The 12,176-nt window shown below is 45.8% G+C and overlaps 1 protein-coding gene across 2 annotated transcripts in view; it reads right to left on the bottom strand.

The window, feature by feature from the left end:
- The window catches only part of LOC138567894 (transmembrane protein 272-like), a 235,437-nt gene that overhangs the window by 200,511 nt on the left and 22,750 nt on the right, over positions 1-12,176 (bottom strand). The gene's annotated exons all lie outside the window — the stretch shown is intronic.

Below are 12,176 nucleotides of genomic sequence, written 5' to 3'. Positions count from 1 at the left end.
TTCAAATTCATACCACTACACATTCAAACTCATCCCGCTAAACATTCGAACTCATCTACCTACATTTTCAAACTCATCCCGCTACATATTCAAACTCCCTACACATTCAAACTCATCCCGCTGCACATTCAAACTCATCCCCCTACACATTCAAACTCACATTCAAACTCATCCCGCTATAAATTCAAACTCAAACCCCTACACATTCAAACTCATCCCGCTACACATTTAAACTCATCCCGCTAAACATTCAAACTCATCCCGCTACACATTCAAACTCATCTGTAGCTACATTCACACATGTCCATGATCACATTCAAACTCATCCACCAACCCATTCAAACTCACGCACCAACCCATTCAAACTCATCCACCAACCCATTCAAACTCATCCACCAACCTGTTCAAACTCATCCCGCTACACATTCAAACTCATCCCGCTACACATTCAAACTCATCCCGCTACACATTCAAACTCATCCCGCTACACATTCAAACTCATCCCACTACACATTCAAACTCATCCCCTACACGTTCAAATTCATCCTGCTACACGTTCAAACTCATCCCGCTACACATTCAAACTTATCCCGCTACACATTCAAACTCATACCCCTACACATTCAAACTCATACCCCTACACATTCAAACTCATCCTGCTACACATTCAAACTCATCCCGCTACACATTCAAACTCATCTGTAGCTACATTCACACATATCCATGACCACATTCAAACTCATCCATTAGCACATTCAAATGCACCCGCAATCACATCCAAACTCATACACCTACACATCCAAACTCCTCCACTGCTACCTTGAAATTCCTCCATTACTCCATACAAACTCATCCACTAGCACAAACACACCCACTGCCACATTTAACCTCACCCATCTTCACATGCACACATAAGTGCACGGTAATTTAGGCCCATGGAGCTTGAGCCCCACAGATAGTAATTGCACTGGAACGGCCGACCCCCAAGACCCTGTGGCCGATTCTTACTAAAAGTGACAAATGGTCCCTGGGAAAGCAGAAAAGGCTGCTTCTTTAATGTATACATCAGAGTTCTGCCGCTGTTTTGCTGATTTATGCTAGAAGGTGCTGGTCGAGGGCGTTGATGAAATGTTAAAGTACTGTCCCAGTAGGCTGGGGGTCATTTGCACCACGAGGCAACCTTGTTTCTTTTAAGCAGCCCATGTGGCGTGTGTTTTATTGCAGGCTGCAGTAGGAGCAAGTGTGAAATGGTGAGTGTGACTAACCCTTTTCACTGTCATGTTTCAGCTCATTGGGTCAGGCCCATTATCACGTTGAAGCCCCTCAAGCTGCCCCTACCCTAAAAACAGGAAAAGGCCTTAACAACATGGACCTGTTTTTAAACCTAATAATGCGGACTAGTCTGTCTTGTGTCTGCTCGGATGACATGAAAACAACATGCTCACCATTTTGAGAAATTGCACATTTGATTCATGTCCTGCATAACCAGATTCAATGTATCGTGAAAAAATGAGTACAAGGCGTCTGTGGTTTTCTTGTGTGAGGTATGAGCTCTGATTTTCCATATTTATTTAAGAAAACAAAGGGCCCAATTCATGGAATATTTGCCCGGTTCAAAGTGACGTTGCACTGGGACACAAACCCTGATTCATGGAACCGTGCATAAACCGGGCAAAGTAATTTTGTACTGCAAACATGACTATGTACTGACTTTGCAGTGGTTTGTCTGCATTAGTAGCTTCACTGGCCTTTTAAAGGGTTTCTGGAAAGGCCCTATTTACACCCTATTTCCCTGGAATTACTACTCATGGCCAGAGCTCGTGGTGTAGGGATGGTGAGAAAGCAGGCACGGGAGGTGCGATGTAAAGGAATTGCAGAAAGAAACCAATTACGCCTGTTCCTCAAATCAAACATTTTAACAGAAAGAAGAGAGAATCCGTGTGAATATGTGGTGGCTTTCTGGGTATTGAAATGGACTTTTATGACTCTTTGTTTTCGGAAATAGGCGGGGGTGAAATTAATGGTCAGAAACAAGGAAAGAGAACGTTTTCAAGAATGAGGATGAGCAGGTCTACCACATTATAGAGTGCCACCACTGACTTGAAGCTCAGAAACAAGCAATCCAAGAGCATAGACGTTCCTATACTGGCTGCATGGTGCTAGGAATTCATCTCCCTTTTGACAGAACAGTGTAGTCATGCTAAATGGGGCCACATGGCCGTCGCCTCACATATCACTCTGCCCACCCTCCCCTTGCATCATGATCGCAGCCCATTTGCTCCGGGGATCACAGAGGAAACATGCCTTCCTGTTTCAGCCCCATGTCCCAACTTTAGCAGGCCTCCATGCGCAGATGCCTGGCTTGCCTGCTGCCTTTCATTTACGTACAGGGAAAATCAAGCTACAATCATACTCCTTTTGCTTGACGTGTTTTTTGTAATGCATTATATTTTGTCAGGTTGGTTTATTGTGTGATTTGTGTACATTTACTGTCATTTCCAAACAGCAACATTATTTAGCCCTTGGAAACATTAACACACATAAGTGCCAACTATAGCTTATTATATAGGTTGTTAAGAGCCTAAATGCCAGGCAGGGATCTAAGTCAGGGCTTCCCAACTTAACCAAAGTGTGTGATCCTGGGGAATCATTTAATCACACTCTTATTTGACAAAATTTGATGTACCGAGAAGTGATTCTGTTCAGATTGTACACTATAGTGTGGAACTGGCAAAGCCAAAGGTTATGGCTTGCAAATATTTTCTTTGTTGGAACCTATTCACCATACAAAGAAATATTAGTTGTTTCCAAATGTGTGGGTCACCCCGAATATCTTGGTTACAGTTGCTGTTACCAGTTGACAAGAGGAGTTTCGGTAAATTAAAATGTGGCTACTGCCTCTATCAATTGGGAGAGAAACGATCGAAAAAATATACAGAGCAATAGACACTTTTTCGAATACAAGAGCTAAGAATGTGTGAATTAGACTATATATATATATATATGTATGTATATATATTCATATAGAAGGATAGTATTTACTTTGCTGTGTCTATATACCACGTGTAAGTACAAGTTAATGAAACCAGCTTTTTGGTTATATAACAAACTCAACGTATCCTCCTAGGTTTTGGTAAACTACATAAAGAAACTACAGTCCTCAAGTATGTGGGGAATATTCTGGAAAGTGGGAGAAACATGACATATAGTTGTGATGTTTTCCTATATTACAGCAATTCATTGGATGCCAGAGTTTCAGCCATGTAACTAAAGTGACCTGGAAAGAGTGTAAACAATGAGTGAGGCAGTGAAGAAAAAATAATCTCTATTTAAGCAAAAAGGCAATTTTCTGAGGTCCATACTGAGTGGTAATGAACCAGAGCCTAAGTTGATAGCAAATTATGTAGTAACTGCCTGAAGAACAGGGCTTTATGGCTATGAGCAACCAGGGACAAAAGCCTTGGATGGGGCGTTACTGGTGAGGTAACAGAGAAAACATGGAACAGGGCAAGCTCCTGTAGAGGAGGCTACATTCCTCTACAGGAAGTACTGCCCCTATTTTGCCTGTATGTTGGAAACCAGAAATTGCGACATGTGCAGTTCCAGCAATGGTACCTATAACACGAAGAGTCTTTGAAATGAGGTGTCCATTGAGAAGGGCTTATGAGAAGTATTTTCAAAAGACCTATGGTCTCCTAAGAAACACGCCTGAGGAAGTGTGAAGACATGAAGAGAAGAAGCTTGTGATGGCACAAAACGATGAGAGTGACGCACTGGGAAGGATGGTCAAAGGAGAAGACATATAGACTATATGGAAACTGATGTCGAGATGAAGAATCGAACCATCTTTTATGTGCGGAATGAAGATTCCACGTGTGAAGAGCATTGCAGTAAACAAGTCGTGTTTCAATTGTACAGATAATGTAACGCAAGTAGACTAAGTATTCTTAAGGCTGGCTATATGTAGAACATAAAATGCAGGCGGTGCCGCCAACATATATGTACATAGAGTTCTAGACATTCAGTGATACAATTTAGTAAGCGAGTCTCCATGGAAGAAGACGGATTGAAGGAATCAGCCAAAATGACCAAATCCAATTTACCTACCCCACCAAAAGACCTAATATACTTACCACAAAAAGTTTGAACTACCAAAAGTTTGGACTTTTTTGTGGTATGTATATTAGGTTAAAAAAAATGAAAATGAAAGGCTGCAGAGGTTGCAGGGGTGTCCCCTGCAAACCCTGCTCACTATACTATACAGTATAGTGAGCGAGGGTTGTGGGGGACATCCATGCAGCTGACCCGCCCAAAGGAAAAAAAAATTCATAAAACACAACAGGTCCCTGCCGAGCCGGTTCCCGATCACAGAAGTGAAAGGGTACCAGCATTGCAGGGACACAGTGGATCGCAATGAAAGGGTGTGGGCTGGCGTGTGTTGGGGTGGGGGGCGGCGGTGGGGTTCTGGGCAGTGGTTAGTCTTGGTAGGGATTTGGGGTTGTTTTAACACGGATGTCCGCATGATAAATGTACGAACATTTATGTTCAACGTACATTTCTCATATGGTCATTTCCGTCACAGACACTTCAGCCGCAGTAAAACAACCCCAAATCGGACTGAAAGTGATGTCTGTCGCAGCAAAGAGTAGACAGAAATACAAGATGAAGTCTAAAGATGTTCCCTGGCTTGGTATCAAAGACTGGAAGCAGCCAAGAACTAAATCTGCAGTGAAATCTTATTCTGCCTATCTTTAAAAGCATCTTTTTCCTAGTCATTTGTCAAATAGAACTAATAATTTCATTCGTGTGACCAGCCTTGCGCTCCAGGGTTGACATCGAGGAACCAGGACTGAGTCACAAATCACCCCTGACTCTTGCTTGTTCTGTCCTGGTGGCTTAGCTTGGATGCTCTAGTCCATGGCCAATATTTTCTGATTTTAAACCTAAAGCCTCTTTCCATTCTCGCGCCTATCTCACAAAAACGACCTTTACTAAAATCGCTATAACTCCCTCAGTTTTTGTGATAGGAATGAAATTTGAACTCCTACTTATAGTTAACATCCATATCTATCCACAGATCCCAAGCATTTCAAAACAGTGCGGTTCTCCCGTTATCGCGAATATGACGCACAGAAAAGTTTGTCGAAAAGTTTTCATTTTGAGACATTTTTACACAGGTAAAATAGATTCAACTTGCTTCCGATTTGGATTTTAAGATTGCAAATGTTTTCTGCTGAATAAATCATTGCTTTTGCTTGTGTGCAACTGTTCAAAGCGACTTCCAATAGGAATTTACAACAATTTAAACATTTTTCCACCCATTTAGAGTTCTTGCTCAGCCATTTTAAAAGTCATGCTGACAGTTGAAAAGCCCACTTTGTTTTTCTCTTTCTGTGTAATGGGGAAAGGGGGAAGTGAGACACTGTTTGACCTGTACTATTCCTGAATACCTGCTCTCTCCTGCATTCTCTTTGCATTGCCTATTGGGGGAGGGGGGGTTGAGAAGTGTTGCAGGGGGAATTTCTAACCATTGTACTATCTGATCTGAAACCAACAAAAAAGTATTAGTTTCTGTGCTGCATTTGTTTGCTCATAACTTAGTCCCAGTGTATCAAAGACATCATTCTGTGTTCTGTCACTCCATTGGTGATTGTTGTTTACCTATTAATATATATATATATTGTGTTTTTGATCTTAAGTAAATAAATAATACCTTTTACAAACCGGCCTGATTTCTGGTCCAGCGTGATCCCGGGTATTCTAAATAAGGGGTGTGATACAAGTGGTACATCTTTCAAATAATTGAATCTATATCTTAAACAAGTTTTTCCATTGCGCTGTACACTTGGCCGGGTGCATAGTGTTTCGCCTGATTGATATCCTTAACAAATCTGGGGGCTCGAGGCCGTGGGGTTTGAGTGATTGCCACCCGTGACAGTATAACACAGCAGTCGAACCTACAGAGTAATAATACTTTATGTGCTGTGAGTACTGTGCTACATTGTATAAGCGCCCCTACAATAAATACTCTAGAAATCAGGCCAGTTTGAAAAAGTAAATTTACCCTGAAATAAGCCAGAAGGAAATTAATATTTCCGGAATGGCGACCCCAGTGGAAATCAATACTGCACGGGAACACCTACTTCACAAATTGTTTGTCAGGGGTGAATGGGTAGAGCAGGATGAGAAAGTCTGGCTGCAGGAAATCAAACAACAAGTCACTGCCACAGGCTTAGATACATGGCAGGACCAGGGTCCATTACACCAGGAACTTAGCGAACTGGATATGGCCCCAAATGTAAAAGAAGAGCAATGTAAAATTGGCAAAATAGCGGCCTACCTGTACCTCCACATACGAGTCATACAGGAAAAGCATGCAGACCATGTAAACTTCACAAAGAGGCAAGGGGAAGCAATGCAGAAAATCCAGACTAATCTGGACTCTGCAGAGCAAAGGCTCCACAGTAGCCAAAAAGCTGAAACAGAGGCTATGCAGTATGCCACCAAACTGCAAAAGAATGGAGAGCAAGACGCCCAGGCAAAAAGAGTGTCAAGAAAGGTTGGATTCTCTACAACATAGTCAACAAAAGTTGGACCAACAATGAACTTTTAATTGTTGTTAATTTGTGCTTTTTTCGTGCTCTGTGCACGTGTTTGGTGCTGCCTGCACCCCCCCCACTTCCTGGTCCTCCTCTCCCTTCCTGCCTCCCTGCCCGCCCACCCTGCCCCTCCCCTTCCCCGCTCTGCCTATAACCACCCCCCTCCTGGGCAGCCCCACTGCCCGGCAGCCCCCACAGCTAAGGGCCCTTTAGGCAAAGGGCGGCTCCGACGGTTGCGGCTCCCTGTGTGTCTGCAGGTGTCCGCAGGGGACGCTTGGCGCCGGTCCACCTGTTGGCTCTACCTGCTCCCTCGGCCCACCGCACTTAGACCTGTCACCCTGACTTCACTATGCCTTGCAAACTGTGGTAAACTAGGGTTTTTCTCCCCTCGCAGAATTTTTCAAACTTAGGTGGCCTCTCCACTGGGTACCTGATATTGCATTACTGTGTTCACTGTGTTCTGTTCTGAATTTGTGGTAAACTAGGGCTTGCTGCTCACTTCTTGTCCGCTCGTGCTTGTCCTATCCCCCCTCTCCCTCCTATCCCATGGTGCTCTCTATCTCACCTATCTTTTCTAACTGCTTCTCCATTGACTATCCTGCTCTTCTCACTAAATCTGGTAGGAAAAAGTTTAAAAAGGACATCCTGGACTCCAACCCAGGCCTCCCTATCGCTGACACCTACACCAGTGCCTCGTTTAAGGAAACTCTCACTGACATCCTCTTTTTCGTGCCTTCACCTGACCTATGGACCCTTCATATGGTCTCTGTGCTCTCTCCTATCTCCTCTTCTCCCATTAATGGTGGCACCCGTTGGGATGTCCTCTTGGCCTCCTTCCACTCCTCTAAGGCCATCATTAATGTCTACGCAAATGGGACCGTCTTGGTCCAAGGCCCTCAGGCCAACCTTCACCTCTTTGATAGACGCTTCCCGCGCCTCATCAACTTCCTTTCCTCTCCTGCTGTCCCCCCCTCTGTCCTCGGCTACCTTGCCTCTACCCTCCCTCCCTGCCCCCTCCCTTGCTCCTTCTTCTCCTGCGCAGGGCGTACCTCTGATCTGTACCCCTCCCTGGAAGTCCCTCAAAGATGGCAACCTTTTCCACATTGCCACTCTTAACTCTCGCTCTGCCGTCAAACATTCCTCTGATATCTGCCACCTTCTTGAGGAACTGGACCTTGACGTACTCGGTCTCACTGAGACATGGTTCACGGCCAGCTATGTCACCAGCTTTGACACACTCCTACCTGACGGCTACAAGATCCGCTCCGTGCCCAGGCCCAACCGTGCTGGGGGGGGGTGTGGCCCTTATCTTCCCTGAGTGGCTTCCTGCCACTGCTATTCCCACGCAGACCTTCTCCTCTTTTGAATGTCTTGTCTGCCAGCTCTCTCTCTCTCCTAGCCATTCCCTTACCGTGGCTACTATCTATTGGCCACCTGGTCAAATTTCCTCCTTCCTCTCCGAGTAGGCGGACCTCTCCTCCTCACTCCTGTCCTCAACCACTCAACTCCTCTTCCTTGGAGACTTCAACATCCACCTGGATGCCTCCTGTCCCCCCTCTGGACTCTTTCACGACCTCTGCGACTCTCTCTCACTCTCTATTCTCCCGTCGGGGCCGACCCATTCTGGTGGGCACACTCTTGATGCCCTGATCTCTTCTGACCTTCCCCTCTCTGTCCCTCTCTCCACTCCTCTCTCCTGGAGTGATCACTTTCTCCTCTCCTCCCACCTCACCCTCCCTACCCCACAGGCAAAACCACCCTCATCACTGCCATCCTCCTTCTCGGTCATCCGACCCATGAAGCGTGTGTCAGTAGAGGCTTTCGCTGCCACCTTCTCGCCCCCTCTTCCCCTTTCGGCTGACACCCACCCTGACACAGCCCTCTCCACTCTTTACTCTGCTATATCTGATACTCTTGATATCCTTGCCCCTGTCATGAGAATCCGCCTGAAGCCCAAAGCCAAATGTAACTCCTGGTTTGACTCGGATCTCGTCACCCTCAAACGCAAGTGCAGGGTGGCAGAGAGGAAATGGCGTGCTTCATGTTCATCCTCTGACAAACTGGCCTGTCGCCTGCTCCAAAGGCAGTAACGGCTCTCCGTTCTCACCAAAAAGAGAGCCCTTACCCAAGCCCGCATCACTGCGGCATCTAACAATTCGGCTGAACTCTTTAAAATCTGCAAGGAGCTGGCCAACCCTGCTGCAGTCTCTACCTCTCCTGTCCCCTCCCAGGCCCTCTGTACGGCACTGGCCTCTCACTTCATTTCAAAAACTCAGGACATCCTGTCCTCACTCTCCTCCCATCACCTCCCCCCCTCTATTCCCTGCCCGTCCTCTGGCCCTTCTGTAGCCACCCCTCCTCTCTCCTTCTCTGCCTTTCCCCTTTTTTCTGTTGATGAGGTTTCAAGACAAGTCCGATCTATGAAAGTCTCGTCAACACTGGTCCACCCCTGCTCCTCCAAAACTATTAAGGACCACATCGACTCCTTGGCTCCTGCCCTTGCTGACTTCTGCAATCACTCCTTCGCCTCTGGAGTCTTCCCATCCCCTCTCAAGCACTCCCTTGTGCACCCCCTTCTTAAGAAACCCTCCTCCGACCCGTCCTGCCCAGCAAACTATCGCTCTATCTCTATCACTCCTTTCCTGAGAAAGCTCCTGGAGAAACTTGCCATCTCCCAGCTTAATCTCCATGCTGAATCTGTTGGTAGCCTTCATGACCACCAGTCTGGCTTCAGAGCTGCCAGAAGCACGGAAACTGCTCTCATGAACATCCGTGAGGACCTGGTCTCGAACCTTGACTCTAACATTCCTTGTGTTCTCATCTTGCTTGATCTCGCTTCTGCCTTTGATACTGTCAACCATACCATCCTGCTCAACCGTCTCCGTGATAACCTGGGTATCACTGGTCAGGCTCTGGCTTGGCTGACCACTTTCCTCTCCAATCGACCCTCCCAGGTCCAACTGGGGTCTTTCCTGTCTGACATCTTTTTCTCTACCTGTGGTGTCGCCCAGGGTTCTAACCTCTCTCCCTGGCTGTTCAACCAGTACCTGGCACTTCTCACCCACCGCATCGCTGCTCTCTGCCCATACTTTCAGTGCTATGTTGATGATACCCAGCTTATCTTCAGGCTACCCTCGGCCTCCTCTTCTCCTTCCCTCATCTCTGACTGTCTTTCTGCTATCCAGGAATGGTGTGCCGCTAACGACCTCTGCCTTAATGACAGTAAGACCGAGATTCTACTCATCGGCACACCCACTCCCTCCTTCCCTGCAGCTCTCTGGCCGGCCTCTCTTGGCCCTCTTCCTGCTCCTACCTGCAAGGCTAAAAACCTCTGGGTCATCTTCGACTCCACTCTCTCCTTCTCGCCTCACATTTCTGACGTTTCTAAGAAGTCACACTACCTGCTGAACCTCCTCAGAGGTATCCTTCCTTTCCTCTCCTTCACCCAGAAGCTCACTGTCTCCAGAGCCCTGGTTCTCTCGAAACTGGACTACTGTAACAGCCTCTACCTAAATCTGCCTGCCTCTACTCTCCGCCCTCTGCAACTCATCCAGAACAGGACTGTGAGACTTGTCCTTGGCCTCAAGCCCCAGGACCACATCTCTCCAGGACTGAAATCGCTACACTGGCTCCCTGTGGCTGCGAGGATTAAGTTCAAAACCCTCTGCATTGTCCACAAGGCCTTCTGGGGCCTGGGGCCAAAATACCTTCAACTCTACCTTCCTAAATATCTTCCTTCTCGTGCACTTCGCTCATCCGCCTCCAACTCCCTCAGGGTCAGCCGCTTCTCTAAGCAACGAGTTGGTGGGAGATCTCTCTCTGCTGCAGGGGCCTCCCTCTGGAACAGCCTTCCTGCCTCCCTAAAACGTGAGGAGAACCATCTCCGGTTCCGGAAGTGCCTCAAAACCCTCCTCTTTGCTTCTGCTTTCTCTCCCTCTCTCCCCTGCTAAATCACTGAAATTTTTTTTTTTTTTTTTTTGATGTTTTAGTTTTGTCTCAAACTTTTTCATCTTGTGATTCGTGCGAAGTACGTGGATAAAAGAAGAGGCAGCAATGTAGTTTACATTGCTAGGAAAGCATTTTTCCTCCATTAATCTCAAGAATGCTGTGAAGGTAAAGGACAGCTGTGAATGTGTATTTGTTATTTTGTCCACTGAGAATCGCAGCCCATCTTTCATCTGTTGTCATTTGCTGCGAGGCCATGTCAAAATAGGCCCCAAACTGCTTGCGGTGGTTGGCGAGAGAGGGACATTCCATGAGCAAATGGAATATGGTTTCTGGTGTCGTGATGATTTCACAGAATCGACAGTGGTTCTGGTTTTTTGGGATCTGTCTTATTGATGCCAAGTAATCATTAGTTGGTAAAGTGTTCAGGCGGATTTTTAAGAAGGTTGATCTGATATTTGGATCAGGGAATGACAAGATGTATGGTTGCGGTTCATGTAGTTTTCTGTTGTCCTTGTTGCACTGCAAAGTCCGTTTGTATGTATTTTTCTTTTCGATGGTTTTGATCCAATCGTTTTGTAGCATTTTGGTTTTAGCGTGTTGAGGACGTTTCGTTAGAAGTTCTTCTGATATGTGTTCTTGTTCCATTTCTTTGGTTATTGTTTTTTTCCAGGTTTGTAGTATTGTGTTATTTAGAGCAGTTGAGTTAGTTTTCAGAATTTGGGTTGCCGGGGTCTTGTCATCCAACAGTATTTTTCGGTATATGTCTAGTCTTTTCCATCGTACCATGGAGCCGATGGATTGGGTAGCTACTTCGTATCGAATTCTCGCCATGGGATATGATTGAGGAAGAGTTAAGATCCTGCGCCAAAATATTGCTTCAAATTTCACCCAGTCTACCTGGTCTGCGTTCATCATTGTTTCCGTTCCATATGTTATGATGGGAATGTATTTTTGTCTGTAGAACATGATGATGGGCTTAAATGAAAATTTTCCATATTTTCTGTGTAGGATGGAGCCCTGTCGTGCGAGTGCTTGAGCCTTTTGTTCTAGGTTGTCTAGCCAATCTCTTTCTGTCTTTGATTGATTGATAATGATGCCAAGGTATTTAAATGTTGTGACATTTTCCAAGCGTATTCCATTGATGTTGAAATCCGGTGTTTTTTTTGCTTTTGGTTTAGGTTTCGTTAGAGCCATGGTTTTTGTTTTTGTGCTGTTAATTGTTAGCTCATTTTGTTTCATGTAGTCGCTTAGTGCTGTAAGAGAAAATTGGAGACCAAATGGTGTTCTGTCGAGCAAGACGATGTCGTCTGCATAAGACATAATGGGGACCGGTATTGAGTTTATTTTCGGAGGGTTTGAGTGTTGGAGAGGTATTGATCAATGTCTGATGTAAACAGGTTGTATAAAGTCGCTGCGAGGGGACATCCTTGTTTTAGACCATTCGCTGTGTTGATAGGCTCCGTTGTCAGACCTTGTTTTGTGAGTCTAATTTTTATTGAAGTGTTTGAGTAAAGTTGTATAATGGGTTCTAGGATATTCGCAGGGCAGTTCCATTTGTTCAATTTAGCCCAGAGCTTTTGGCGAGGTATTGCATCAAAGGCCATCTTTAAGTCAATGAAGGCCGCGTAG

The sequence above is a fragment of the Ambystoma mexicanum genome, chromosome 1p (assembly GCF_040938575.1).
Source record: "Ambystoma mexicanum isolate Mex_15411 chromosome 1p, UKY_AmexF1_1, whole genome shotgun sequence".
NCBI classification, from domain to species: domain Eukaryota; kingdom Metazoa; phylum Chordata; class Amphibia; order Caudata; family Ambystomatidae; genus Ambystoma; species Ambystoma mexicanum.
Note: the sequence above shows the minus strand (reverse complement) of the source record. Positions and strands in the feature narration are given on the sequence as shown.